Here is a 15,031-nt window from a genome sequence, read left to right as displayed (position 1 = left end):
TTCATATATCTTTCTCCTTATTCTATCAGTTTTGGTCTTTTTTCCCCTCAAATTTTAAGAGTTCTTTATACATTATGGATACTGGCCCTTAAGCTGTGATATATGTTACAAATATTTTCATATAAGTTGGCAGTTCTTTGACTTTATGTTACCATGCAACTTTAAAAACATTTTTAGGTAGTCAAAATTATGAATTATTTCCTTTATTGCTCCTGGATTTTGAATTAATGTTAGAAATCTTTTCCTTATACTGAGTTTATAGAGGAATTCACCGTAATTCTTCCAGTGTAATTCATTGAATTTATTTTCTAATTTTTTCTTTACATTTAGTTTCTTGATCAGTGTGGAGTTTATTTTTATGTATGGTATGAGGTATGGATCTAATGTTGTCTTTTACAAGTAGCTGCCTAGTGTGCCAGCAACATTCATTAAAAAGTCCATCTTTGCTTCTCTGGTTTAAGATGCCACCTTTATCTATTCTGTTCTTATCTGTATGGCTCTTCTCATGGCAGTGGCAGTAGCACCTTGTTTTGTTTTGTTTTTTAATTTTTTAAAATATTTTTATTTATTTTTGAAGGAGAGAGAGAGAGACAGAGCATGAGTGGGGGAGGAGCAGAGAGAGGAAGGGATAGAATCCAAAGCAGGCTCCAGTCTCTAAGCTGTCAGCACAGAGCCTGACGCGGGGCTCGAACTCACAAACTGTGAGATCATGACCTGAGCTGAAGTCGGATGCTTAACCGACTGAGCCACCCAGGCGCCCTGCACCTTGTTTTAATTATGGGAACTCGTAGTATAGTTTAATACCTGGTAGGACTAGTCCACCTTTGTAGTTTTTATTTCTTAGTGTGCTATTCTTGCATGCTTGTTTCTCCTTTTGAACTTTAGCATCAACTTGTCCAGCTCCATAAAAAAGCCTGTAGATATTTTTATTGGGATTGTGTTACATTGACATCTTTATGGTGTTGAGTTGTCCTATCCAGGAACAAGGATGCATGTCCTTTTGTTTCAAGTCTAATTTCGTGTCTTTTAAGAGTATCTCCTCTCATTAGTTTTGTACATTTTTGTCAAGTTTATTCCTAAGTATTATCTTTGTTACTATTATAAATGGGACTTTCTTTACCATTATGTCCCTTGGATGGCTATTATTTGTGTTTATGAACTCTATTGATTTTTGTATGTTTAATTACATATGCTGATACTTTTCTGAGTTCTTTTGTTATTTAAATTAATTCTATTGTTCATTGATTCTCCAGTATTGTCTGGAGATATTTTTACTTCTTCTTTTTATTGAGATAGAATTGACATATAACAACATATGATTTCAGGTGCACAACATAATGATTCGATATTTGCGTGTATTGTGAAATGATCACCACAGTAAGCCTAGTTAACATCCATCATCACACATAGTTACAAATTTTTTTTCTTGTGATGAGAACTTTTAAGATCTACTCTCTTAGCAACTTTCAAATATACAGTACAGTATTAATAACTATATAGTCACCATGTTGTGCATCTGATGACTTATTTATTTTATAACTGGAACTTTGTGCCTTTTGACCACCTTCACCCACTTTTATTTCTTTATTTCTAAACTATTTTAAATACCAAACAAGCATCCCAAACAAAGAACATCAGTAGGACCCTACCTGAAGGTTCCCCTTGCACCTTATGCTCCTGCTTCTCTCTCACCAAAGAAACCATTATCATGAACCACACGTTTATCATTTCTTTGCTTTCCTCTCCACCCCTCCAACCTCTGCTTTAAAAATACCTTTTTTTAGGGGTACCTGGGTGGTTAGGTGTCGGGTTCTTGATTTTAGCTCAAGTCATGATCTCATGGTTCGTGAGTTTGAGCCCTGCATTGGGCTCTGTGCTGACAGTGTAGAGCCTGCTTGGGATCCTCTATCTCCTTCTTTCTCTGCCTTTCCCCCACTCGTGCTCCCTCTTTCTCAAAACAAACAAACTTTAAAAAAGGCATCAACTCAATATTATAAAAAATAAAATAAAATATTTTATTTTTAAATATTTAGGGAGAGAGAGAGAGCATGTGCAAGAGCATGTGCGAGTAGGGAAAAGGTGCAGTGGGGAGAGAGAATCTCAAGCAGGCTCCATGCTCAGAGTGGAGCCCATTATGGGGCTCCATCCCACAACCCTGGATTCATGACCTGAACCCAAATCGAGAGACGGACACTCTCCTGACTGAAGCACCCAGGCACCCCCCCCAAATTTAAAAAATCATGGTAAAGACTGGGAGGATACACATCAAAATATTGAGTGATTAGATCTATGATGGAATTGTGTATGTCTTCCTTATTTTGCTTTTTGTTTTTGAAATTAACAAAAAATATATAATTTTTTAAAAATCAGAAAAGATGTTATTATAAAATGTTATTTAAAAGGTGGCTATAGAGGTGCCTGGGTGACTCAGTCGGTTGAGCATCTGACTCTTGATTTTGGCTTGGGTCGTGATCCCAGGGTCGTTGGATTGAGCCCCGTGTTGGGCTCTGCACTGGGTGTGGAAGCTGCTTGAGGTTGACCCTCCTCTGGCCCTCTCCTCCACTTGCACACTCACACACACACTCTCTCTCTCAAATAAAAAAATAAAAGGATGGCTATAGACATAAACATTAAACATTGAAGGAAAAACACTGCAAAAGTGATTTTACTATCTAGTCATACTATATATACTTCAAAATATATTTTGAAAAATATGTTTATGGATACTTCTTCATATCTTCCATTCTTTTTCAATAAAATTTTTACCTCCCTCTTTTCTCTCCTCTGTCTCTTAAACTTTTAATTGTAATACAAGACATCAGACATATACACAAATCATAAATGAACTTTCACAATGAAAACACATCCATGAAACCAGCATCCAAGAAAGTAGATTAAGATATAGAACCAGAACCCCAGAGGCCCTACTCACATCTCCTCTCACTTATTATCCTCAACAAAGGTAACCAGTAGCCTGACCTTTACCATCACAAATCACACATTTTCCATGTTTTTGAACTTTATATATATGGAATTAGGTAGTATATACTCTTTTGTGTCTGGCTTCTTTTTTTCCAACGTTGTGTTTGCAAGATTCATCTATATTGTTTTGTGTAAACATTGTTTGTTTTTTCTCACTGTTGTATAGTTTATATGTGATTATATCACATGTTATTTATCCATTTCCCTGTTAATTTTTTGGTAATGTTTATTTATTTATTTTTAATTTTTTTAATGTTTATTTATTTTTGAGAAATAGAGAGAGCGAGAGCGAGAGAGAGAGAGCTGGCAAGGAGCAGAGAGAGAGGGAGACACAGAATCTGAAGCAGGCTTCAGGCTCCAGGCTGTCAGCACAGAGCCTGATGTGGAGCTCGAACTTGTGAACCGTGAGATCATGACCTGAGGCGAAGTTGGACGCCCCATGGATTGAACCACCCAGGCGTCCCAAATGTTTGTTTTTGAGAGAGAGAGAGAGAGAGAGAGAGAGAGAGAGAGAGAGAATATGAGTGGGGAGGGGCAGAGAGGGAAACACAGAACCTGAAGCAGGCTCCAGGCTCTGAGCTGTCAGCACAGAGCCCAACACGGGGCTCGAACTCATGAACCTTGAGATCATGACCTAAGCTGAAGTCGGATGCCCAACTGACTGAGTCACCCAGGTCCCCCATCCATTTCCCCGTTAATGAAGAGTTTGAGGTTTTAATAAATAGTGCTGCTGTGAACATTCTTGAACACGTCTTTTGGTAAAATATATTGAGTACATGCCTGAAGTGGAATTGTTGGGTCAGTTTGTGTATGTTTAGCTTAGTAGATAATTACCAAAAAGTTTTTCAAATGGTTGTAATCAATTTATCTTTCCACCCAGAAGTGTATGAGAATTTCCACTGATCCAAATCCCTACCCACCTGTGATATTGCCAGTCTTTTTCATGTAATCATTTCTTGCTTTCCTTTTATGTAGTTATTTTGTATTTACCTGTATTCCCAAGAAGCATTAATTTTTTTAGTTGTTTTAAACTTTATAAAAGGGCATCATACTGTATGTAATCTTCTGAGACTTATTTAAAATTATATTAATAAGATTCATCTATAATATGTGTTACTGTAGCTCATCATGTTGACTGCTGTGTAATAGCCCATTGTGTGAATATGTCACGGTTTATTCATGCACTTTCCCATTTATGGATATTTGGGCTCTTTCAATGATATGGCAGTTCTTTCCTTCAAGTTTGCTCTATGCAAGAATCCTGGAAGAGTTCTATGAAATTCCCAACTGCTACTAACTCTTTGCAAAATCCAAGGCCAAAAATGACATACACCCAGTGTTTTATCATTCTGTTTTTTCTCAATGTTAACTAAAATCACATGAATTTTAAAAATTAGGGCCATTTCATTTTGCTTAATTTATCACTGCAGCAAAAGACCAGAGGCAGAAAACTCTAATTCATGTAAAGGTACAAGAGAGTTGCCTTCATTTTTCCAGACTTAACAACCCAAATTTCTTTTAAAACTTTTTGGATAGGTCTAGTTCATATTTTTCTAGAGATATATGTTACTATTCTGTGAGCTTTTTCTAACTTCTTCATGCCATTTTTTAGTGTATGCTAACAAAAAAACGGGACCATGCTTGAGACTGGCTAGAGGCTGAGAGGCATTGTGTCCCAGCCCTTTTGTGACAGATCTCAGGACATATTTGTTGGCTTTTGTCCATACACTGTAATTAGGCTGACTCATATTAACATTCTGGTCATCTAGGTTCTCCTTGTTTTTCTGATATGCATTTGTTTTTACAGTCCTTTCAGAATGTATATTTGTATTTTTTAAAATCTCCAGATATATCACATTGTAGCTGTTCAAGGTGAATTTTATTTCTGAAGAATTATGGCCCCCTGTTAAATTCATTTTGAATTTTGTTCCCATGTTTGAAGGACCATGTATGTCCCCCTGGTAAGAAATGTCAGGAAATAACTGACCTCTCCAACTTTGCACTTGGTGGAGAATCACAAATTATAATTTAAAAAATAAATGCTGGAACAGTTGCCCCTATGAGAAGACTCTCCATTGGACACCTGGAGCTGTTCTGGAGGAGGACTATCTCAAAGTAAGGAAATCTTCCCCAAATAAAGCTATTTATGTTTCCATAAACCTGACTTTGAAGCAGATTATCCAACATACCCTCATCTCACATGCTGGAAACCCATCTAATTGATTCCCTCCAATGTGGTAAACCTCAAGCAGAAATGTCATGTTATTGAATAGTGGGTCTTATATCTGTCAGGAACTGGGCAGGATGTAGGGCAGTGGGTCTCAAAATGAGGTCCTTGGACCACCACTAGCAGCAGGAGTATCATCACCTGGAACCTGTTAGAAATACAATTTTTTTTTTTTTGCCAAAAAATGCAGATTCCTCGGCCCTGTCCCAAAATATTGAGGGTGGAATCCTGAGATCTACATTTTTTTTAAATATATGAAATTTATTGTCAACTTGGTTTCCATACAACACCCAGTGCTCATCCCAAAAGGTGCCCTCCTCAATACCCATCACCCACCCTCCCCTCCCTCCCACCCCCCATCAGCCCTCAGTTTATTCTCAGTTTTTAAGAGTCTCTTATGCTTTGGCTCTCTCCCACTCTAATCTCTCTTTTTTTTTTTTTTTCCCCTTCCCCTCCCCCACGTGTTTCTGTTAAGTTTCTCAGGATCCACATAAGAGTGAAACCATATGGTATCTGTCTTTCTCTGTATGGCTTAAGAAATACAAATTTTTACATTCCACTCTGACCTACTGAGTTAGATACTTTGGGGGGTGGGGCCCAGCAATCTGTGGTATACATTAAATACAAGCCATGTATACTCAAGTTTGAGAACCACTTCTGGACTATCACAACAACTCTTTTTTATCTGCACTGGTATAGGCTAGTAGAGTCTGTTCCTGGCCCTGAAAAGTCTATTTCCTAGGAATAGTTTTAAAATGAACCTTTTTTCCCAACACTATAGTTTTTTTTTCCCCAAGCATAATCTAGCAAATTAGAAATGCATTGGAACACATACACAATAGTTTCCTGTCAATGTCAATTTTTTCTTCAGTTTTTCTGAAATCTTTCTCATGCAATAATTCTTAACATCCAATCACACCAGTATATACCAGGAAACATAGTCCAGAAATCATTGCTCTGTAGCTAGGGTAACTTTCAGAATCTGTAATCAGTTTGCATGATTTGTAGAATCAGAGAAAATGGCCATTAACCACAGATTGGCCACTTCTCGTCTTCTCTCCCAGCCAAATGGAGGGGATTTACCTATCCGGTGATCATTCTCTTCTACCTTTCTCTGGAAGAAGCTTGGGAGTTCTATTTTTAAACTTATATCTTTTGGGGCGCCTGGGTGGCTCAGTCGGTTAAGTGTCCGACTTCAGCTCAGGTCATGATCTCACGGCCTGTGAGTTCGAGCCCCGCGTCGGGCTCTGTGCTGACAGCTCAGACCCTGGAGCCTGCTGTGGATTCTGTGTCTCCCTCTCTCTCTGCCCCTCCCCTGCTCATGATCTGTCTCTCTCTGTCTCAAAAATAAACAAAAAACATTAAAAAAATAAGTAAATAAACTTATATCTTTCATTATTAAATTCCCCTTTCAAATTTGCCAAATGGATATATATGCTTCACAACCACTGGATTATCTCCAGATAATAAGGTCCAGGATCCTGTTTACATGTGACCATTAGAAGTCACTTTCACAAATCTCTTCTGTCCAGTACCTCCTGTTCCCTTCTTTCTCTGGCAGCCCTTCTGGGGCTCAGAAAGGCCTCTCCTTCAGGAGCTGGAATAACCCTGAACATTCTGCAATCTGTAGCTATCCAGTGCACTCTCAGTGTCTCTCTGCCTGTTCCTGAGCCTGTGAATGGCTTCTGAAGACATGGTCTGGATAAGAGGAGGCCACAGAGACCTAACAAAGAACTCTTACCACGTTGATTCCTCCATTCCTCTTCTATTTTTTAAAAAAAAATTCTTTAATGTTTATTTATTTTTGAGAGAGAGAGAGAGACAGAGCATGAGCGGGGGAAGAGTAGAGAGAGAGAAGGAGACCCAGAATCTGAAGCAAGCTCCAGACTTGAGCTGTCAGCACAGAGCTTGATGTGGGGCTCGAACTCACAAACCACAACTGAGCCATCCAGGTGCCCCCCCTATTCCTCTTCTGAAATGAAATCCTATTTTCTTATTTTGATTGTTTCTCTCTTCTCTTCCTCTTTTGCTGTGTGTGTGTGTGTGTGTCAAAAGTTTCCGAACTGGTTTTTAAGACTTCTTCCAATCCCTCTGATGAGAAATAAATTCTTTTAAAAGCTATGGTAAAGGTTACTATTCCTGTTCCTATTTAGCTACGCCCATGCGCTGACTATAGTAGACCAGGGGGCAAACTATGGCCAGATTTGGCCCACCCATTTTTGTAAACACTCCATTGAAATAATAGGCATGCCTATTAATTTGAATATTATCTGTGGTTGGTTTTATGCTACAAGGGCAGATGGGCCTACAAAGCCTAAAATATTTACTATTTGATCCTTTACACAGAAAGTTTGTTGACCCCTGAATTAAACTGAACACAGAGAAAACTCTGCCTTTATTATGACTGTATGCCAACAGCTTTGGAAATAGCTATGTGCCTGGTGTGCACAATGGTTTCTGCAGATTAAAAGAAGCTGATTCCATCAGCCTTTCTGATTAGAGGGATGGGTCCAACAGCCTGTTTTGTGGCCAGAGAAACAGGTCACTTCTTCCCCTTGGTTGCCATCTGACTCAGGAGGCATCAGGGGTCTTGTTTGTTTACCATTTTCTCACATGAAGAGAATGGAGTGGGTTGTGTGGTGGGGATTACCCCAGTGAAAAAACTTTAAAGATGGGAAGTCCAAGCTGAGAAGCTGAATCACCAGCAGCAACCATTTCTACCCGCTTTGATACTGCCAAATGAGTCAGTTCCCTGGGAACCAGTTACCTACCTGTGAAGATGACCTTAAGAAAGAGTATGATTGGTGTGGTTTGGTTGGGAAACAGAAAAACCACTACCTCCCATCTAGCTCATGCCTGATCTGGGTGGGGTGTAGGCCTGAAGGGAGGACGCCCAGCACTTCAAGTGAGGAAGAAATGTTTGGTGATCATTTTAATTCTGCTCCCTTATCATTGGATGGATGTAAATTCTCTGGTGAACTTGTCCTCTTGCATTTCCCTCATTTTTCTTCTCCCCCTCCACTTCATAGCTCCACTTCCCACCACTCTGAGGCTCAGATAAGGGCTCCTGACATTAGATTAGAGAACATCAGAAGAGGAGGGGGCTTATGTCAATCCCTTTTAGCCAAGCACCACCAGGACAGGGGAAAGGGAAGCACCTAGGGTACAGAATGTGAGAGGCACTGCTTATTATGGCTGGCCCTAGTCCTGGCCCTTCTGGAGGAACAGCCTGTGGTTGGGCAAGTTAGGTTTGTTACTTATTTCAGAGAAGCAGAACTGTGGGTCATCTCAGAGAAGGTGGTAGAAAGGACTACAGGGCTGAAGCTTGAGTGAGGGGATTTTGCAGAGGTTTTAAGGAAGCAGGGCTTGGGATGCTGCCAGGAAGCAGGGGTCATTCTATGATTGGGCATCTTAGTGACTCTTGTCTAAAAGGAAGGAAGACTAGAGTGAGGCTGAAGCCGTAATTGGTAAAGAAGCAGTAGTTATCTGAACCAGGATAGGGAGATGTTTGGTCATTTTTGTAGTTTGGATAATGTTAACGTTTTGTTTTGTTTTGTTTTTATCTGTGCTCAGACATGATTGTGGAGTGTCCATCACAGTCGCAGAGTGGCCTTGTTTGATGGTGATGTTCTATGAAATTGCATATATTCAGCATGAAAACACCCACCCAGCTCCCAGGTATCGGGAGCCATTTTTCTCTTTCTCACAGATCAGTTACTCATTGCCTCACTCTTTTTCACTTTCCTTAAAGTCACAAGATCACAGGATAGTGGAGCCAGAAAGGACTTTAGAAACCAGCTAGTTCAAACCTTGAATGTTTAAGTTAAAGAAATGGAAGATCAGAGATGTTTCCTGCCTTGCCAATATCACACAGCCAGTTAGTACTGTGTCTCACACACAGCATCACACAGCTGGTACTGGGACCCAGGTTTCTTGACTCCAGAAGCCCTGAATACGCTGACCCTAACTCCTTCAGCAGCCTTACCTGTAGGTGTAGGGAGAGCCTACACCTCTCTCCCTCTTCCTGTGCTCCATCCAGTCTGCCTTCACTTCCTCCAACAGGCCACGTTCTTAATTGTCTCAGGCCCTTCCCACAAGCTGTTTTCTCTGCTTGGAATGCTCTTCAACGCCTCTGACCTGCACCTCTGGCTTTCTTCATTCCTAGTCACCCTTCAGGGTTGGCTCAAATCCCATCACCTCTCAAAGAAGCCCCTTCTGATTCTCTAGGCCTTGCTCTTCCTAGTGCTCTCTGCATCTTCCTGGCATTTCCCTGCCAGTCCCTCTGAGTGTCCAGGCAGGCAGGGATCTGGTCTCTTTCACTGCAGTATGCTCTGGACATAGCAGGTACTCGATAATGAACGGACAATTTACCCCAAGCCTGGTGGAGATTCCACGGCTAGAATTCTTTTTATAGAATAGAAAAAAGGATTCTGAAATCTTTTCTTTGTGCCTTTATATAAAGTCTGATTGGAAGTAAAAAATACAACAGGCTAAAGCAAAAATGCTGAGGTGTTGCAAGTAGGTGGAGGATGAATTTGATGATTCCACCCCAATGTCGTCCTTCCTGTGATCACTATCTGGACATGCGGGTGTGCTGGAAAGGCCAGCATGCAGCTGGGAGCCCTTCACATCCCTGAACCAGAGATGGGTCCCAGAGTCTGAAGCTGCTATTGCATCATTATGTAAAATGTTAGAAGACAATTAGAGTAGGCTGTTTGTCATGAAAAATGCTATAAAGATGAGATAGTCTAGACAGCTTATGTATATGGATCTCTCTGACATGCTGATGAAAACTATGGCTGCTCTTCCCAGAAAAATGCACATCTGCACGTAATTCTATTTGTTGCAGTGTTTCATATACCTGAAAAGCAAGGTTATATGATTTGAGGTTTTTCTCTCTGTGGAGAAGTATATCTCTGTTACCTCTGTGGAGAGGCAGAGCAAAAATGGAAGCTAAATTTCCTTATTCTCCATATACCGTCCTTTCCCATAATATCAAAATGTTTATTCCATCATGAGATGGAACAGGGCATAACAGTTGAAGGCACAGGTTCTGGAAGAAGCCAGGGTTCCAATCTCTGCTTTGACTAGTTGGTGAGTTGGGGCAAGTTGTAATTTCTGTGCTTTTGTTTCTGCATCTATAACACAGGAATATAACAATGGTGGGGTTGCTGTGGGGATTACATTAAAATAATCTTGTAAGAACATATCACAGAGCCTAGTTCGATAAACATTAGTTCTTAACATGATAGAGATGCCCTCCCTCCCCCGTCTTTGATGAGAAAGGTCACTTTGCTGTTTTTCTCTGGTCCCAGAATATACCTGGTTTAGCTCACCCACAGCATGGCTACCTTCAAACAAGTGTTTGATAATGAGAGAGGCCTGGGGCAGAAAGCCAGGCAAGCCACCCAACTAGCTAGATTAGAGATGCAGTTAGCATCCTGTCCACAGGGTGGATATTAGCTGTATGGCACACTCCTACCATGGGATCACGATCAGGACATTTTCTGATGTCTCCACGGTGACCACAGGCCAGATGATGACACTGAGAGAGCTGCAAAAAGTCCGAGTCGATGGCAAAGAAAGCAAGCAAAGAAGGTCGTCTCAAGATTCCACAGGGAGAGATGGGTTTCAGGTTTCAAAGTGCAAATCTCTGATCTTTATGTATCAGCCTGATAGGTCTTTGCAACAAGTTGGAAGCGTGTTTGTGAAGAAACCAAGAAGAAAGCTCTTTGGCTGAAAAAAACTGTTGGAGACAGACGCCTAGGAGGGATCAGGAGACCATAGTTTTTAGTCTCTGCTCTGCCACTCGCCCTCAGGACCAGCTGTTGCTCTTCTCTAGGCTTTGGTCTCTTTATCTGTAAGGTTTTCTGAGTTGGGCAGCAAAGGTTTGGTGAGTCCTGCAGGCGGAGCCATAGTAGAGGGCTGGGCTTAGAAGTGGCCACTGTCCCCTCCCCTAGCCTTCTACAGGTGAGCGACTGTCTGGGGGACGGGGTGGCGGGAGGGGCAGGGAGAGGATGCCCTTAGGGGAAGCGGGCTCCTTTCTCCGCCGTCAGCAGCCCCCCGCCGGCGGCTCTGGCGCAGCCCACCGTCATTCTGCCCGAGCGCCCACGCGCCCGCATCAGCCAGGGTGCCGGCTGTGCTGGAGCAGAAAGATCGCAGATCGATTTCCAGCCCTGCCTGGCCGTGGCGTCAGCAGGGAAGAGAGGTTGTTTTGACTTGTAGTGCGTGGAGCTAAGGGAGAGGCTTTCTAATGGCCTTGGGCGCCGGCCTCGGGCGAGGGGTCACTGCCTTTGCACTTTTCTGCTCCACGAAGGCGACCCATGCAAAAGGCTGCCCCTGCTTGCCTCGGCTGGGTTTGGGGGATCGCGTCCCAAGGTCCTAGGCTCTTCTAGGGGGTATTGATAACTTAAGACCAGAGACACACACTGCGCAAAATAAATACATAATAAGGACTTGTTACTTTGAAGTAGCCATATTGACCTGGCCAGAGAGTTACTTAGATGCCATTAGAAAAAGTTTTGTTTGCTTTAAGAAATGATGCAATAATGTGCCCAACAGAAGCCCAGTTCTGCTTCCTGAATCTCTCATGGGTGAGTGGTGTGGGCAAGCTGCCGGGCACTTTATGCACACATCCTGTGTACGTGGGCTATTAGAGCCAGTGGGGACTTTGGGAATTACTTAGCTAATGAGAAACCAAGGGTCGAGACAAAGTGAATTGTTGTTATCCCCAGCGGGTCATGGGTCTTCCCAAGGGCCTCTTTCAGTCTCCATTACTTCACTCTGTAGAATCTTTTCTGAAATAATGATACTGTCTTTTGGAGGCTGTCTCAGAAAAAGACCAACACAACTTCAGTCCTAGAAGAAAGTGGCCAGCCCAGTTCTCCCTTTCTCATAGAATTCTCAGTTAATGTGCCTGTGGCAGAAAGGAGGGGTTTGAATAGCTGTGGATTCAGGTGGTTGTGTGGAAAATGGATAGCTTAATGGATCGAAAAGGAAGTGGGAGGGGCTCCTGGGTGGCTCAGTTGGTTAAGTATCTAACTCTTGATTTTGGTTCAGGTCATGATCTCAGGGCCCTGAGATGAGCCTGCTGAAGATTCTCTCTCCCCCTCTCTCTCTGCCCCTCTTGCACTGTCTCTGTCTAAAAAATAAGCAAATTAATTAATTAATTAATTTTAAAAAATGAAGTGGGAGAAGATGGGAGTTAAATGACAAATAAGACAGAGGTGAGTAAAACCTATTTTATATTTGCCATAGTTGTTTAAGATTCATTGAGTTCAGGGTTCAGTTCTCAAGGTGGCTTAATAAAAACTGCAGGAATACAGCTTCTTCCATACTACCAAGTTAATTCTTCATATTCATTGCATGAAAGATTAATGAAATCAGAGTTCTCTCTGAACCCCTGTTAGATCCCCATTCTGCCCCATGTGGACCATCTAGGTGAAAATTTGCTGTGGGTAGAGATATCCTAAAGCTTGGGTAGGGAGGCTGGGTTGGATCTAAGACAAGAAAAATTTTAGCACCAATATGGTAGCTGGAACAGTGAAGCTTAATGATTCTCCAAGGAAGGGAATGAGGGGGGAAAACATAAATGGTAGCCTTAGAGTACAATTTCCTAAAGTGTTCTTGGTCAAATATAAACATTGTATGAAATAAAAGTAAACATGTTTGTTAACCATAGGACTTATCAGTGCTTTTAATAGCCTAATATGCATGGTAGAATCTCCAAGAAAAGGACATAGTAAATAAAGTTGAAAGATAAGAAAAATATAGTTTCATTCTGTTAATTTTATTTATTTTAAATTTATTTTGAGGGGGGAGGGAGAGAATGCACATGCTTGTGTGTGAACGGGGGAAGGGTGGACAGGGAGAGAGAGAATTCCAGGCAGTCCCCATGCATGAGTGTGGAGACTGATGCGGTGCTTAAATCCATGAAACGTGAGATTGTGACCTGAGCTGAAATCAAGACTCAGATGCTTAACTGACTGAGCCACCCAGGTGCCGCTCATGCTGTTAATTTTCTTACTCTTATTTTTTTTCTCTTCTCCTGGATCTCAAGTTCATGGTGCTGAAAATCCTTGATGTAATACGATTTATTTATTCGTATTTAGCTGTGATTGTCAGGGATACTCATGATGACGAACAGGGATGCTGCTCTATATTTCCCGTGAAAATTTCAGTCTGTGTCACACCGGATTCCCAATAGTTGGAAATCATCAGTACTATCTTACACTTCCCTGGATCAGACTTATTGTCATAACTTGCCAAACTTTCTACATGTTGCTTGGTAGCATTAGCATTGGCTGGGGATTGAGACTGGAAGCAGAGCAAGAAGGAGTAGTCAGATGCAAACAAGCTCTGGGAGGAGGTGCATTGCTGCTCCCTGTGATTGATACCAGAATGGACTATCCTTCTTTTGTCTTGTTTGCCTCAGGATCAGGTATCTCTCCTATTTCTCTTTTTAATAAAAACATTTTTGTTGAGGCATAACTTACATATAATAAAGTTCATAAATCATGAAACTACAACCTGATGAATTCTTACAAATGCACAACATCCATACAAACACCATCCAGATCAAGACATGGAACATTCCCAGCACACCAGAAGACTCCTTCATGCCTTCTCAGAATTACACCCCCAAATTTGATTCTATCACTCTAGATTAGTTTTGCTTATTCTTTAACTTGAGAGCAAGCATGGAGATGCTTATTGCCCTGAAGGTTAATGCATCTTGACGTTGCTATTACTCAGCTGCCCCAGCTGTTACATATGCATGTATGCATATGTACATGCAGATATAGCAGTATGGCAGCACTGGGATGACACTTGTCACAGAATTCTGAATATTTTACTTCATGTGTATAATGTTGTTGACATGGCAGAGAAACAGAGAATGGGAATAGGAAGGCAAGTATGTTTCTAGTGAGGCCACCCAAAGCCTCACACTCTAGATCAAACCAAGTCTGTAAGGCAGGAACTCCTCTTGTCTAAATCACAAGAAGCTAAACAACATGGAAACTGTAGTATTTGGTATTCTACAGTAAATCTCAGATGTCTGAATTATCCACTAAATGCGTCATCAAACTGGTGTGATAGGTGGTACATCTTCATCCCTCTAACTTTTGGCTGGTGTCTTTGTCACTCTAACCTTCATGGTTGGCCCAACCCTAACCCAGGGTTTGAACTAGTTCCCACTTTTGGCTCCAGGAAGGCACCGCTTGTACAGACCTAGCTCAACAGATTCCCCCTTCATTTTGGTCTGCTATGACTTTGGTGACCTTAGTCTTGGTGATCCCTGATCGCAGTTACCCTGGTGTCAGTTTTGGTCTCTGATCCCTGATCCATGGTGGCTGTCCCTAATGCCAACAACCTGCTCTTCTGGAGCTTGGACAACTGCAGCCTTATGCTTGTATGGACTCAGGAGATGAATTGAAGATCCTGTTTCTATAGGTGGGTTACATCATGCTGACAACTTCTGCAGCTGAATCAAGCCCTCACTGCTTTTGGGGCCATTTGAATCTTAAATGAAGCTAGTTGGATTTATCTATAAAATGCATCTGTCCACCTCATATCTGTCTACTTCTCCTTGGTTCACACCCCCAGTCCAAGCCATCATTTTCTTTTTTTTCTAAGTTTATTTATTTATTTTGAGGGGTGGAGGGGCAGAGAGAGAAGGAGAGAGATCATCCCAGGCAGGCTCCACACTGTCAGCACAGAGCCCAATGTGGGGTTTGATCCCACAATTGTGAGATCATGACCTGAGCTGAAATCAAGAGTTGGACCCTTAACAAACTGAGCCACCCAGATGCCCCCACCCCA

The 15,031-nt window shown here is 41.7% G+C and overlaps 2 protein-coding genes across 7 annotated transcripts in view; one reads left to right on the top strand and one right to left on the bottom strand.

Moving 5' to 3' along the window:
* Positions 1-15,031, top strand: part of ILDR1 (immunoglobulin like domain containing receptor 1) — a 290,612-nt gene that overhangs the window by 89,874 nt on the left and 185,707 nt on the right. The gene's annotated exons all lie outside the window — the stretch shown is intronic.
* CASR (calcium sensing receptor) overlaps positions 1-15,031 on the bottom strand; it is an 80,437-nt gene that overhangs the window by 38,551 nt on the left and 26,855 nt on the right. Inside the window, exon 1 of one of the 5 annotated variants that reach the window (XM_053220926.1) lies at positions 10,692-12,354. The exons of the other annotated variants lie outside the window; for them this stretch is intronic. The gene's annotated coding sequence lies outside the window, so the exon portion shown is untranslated. Of the gene's footprint in view, positions 1-10,691; positions 12,355-15,031 lie in introns of those variants that run through there. 5 annotated transcript variants of the gene reach the window in all.

Source organism: Acinonyx jubatus, chromosome C2, assembly GCF_027475565.1.
Source record: "Acinonyx jubatus isolate Ajub_Pintada_27869175 chromosome C2, VMU_Ajub_asm_v1.0, whole genome shotgun sequence".
Taxonomy (NCBI): Eukaryota; Metazoa; Chordata; class Mammalia; order Carnivora; family Felidae; genus Acinonyx; species Acinonyx jubatus.
The sequence above is the reverse complement of the archived record's forward strand: the minus strand, read 5'-3'. Positions and strand labels throughout refer to the sequence as shown.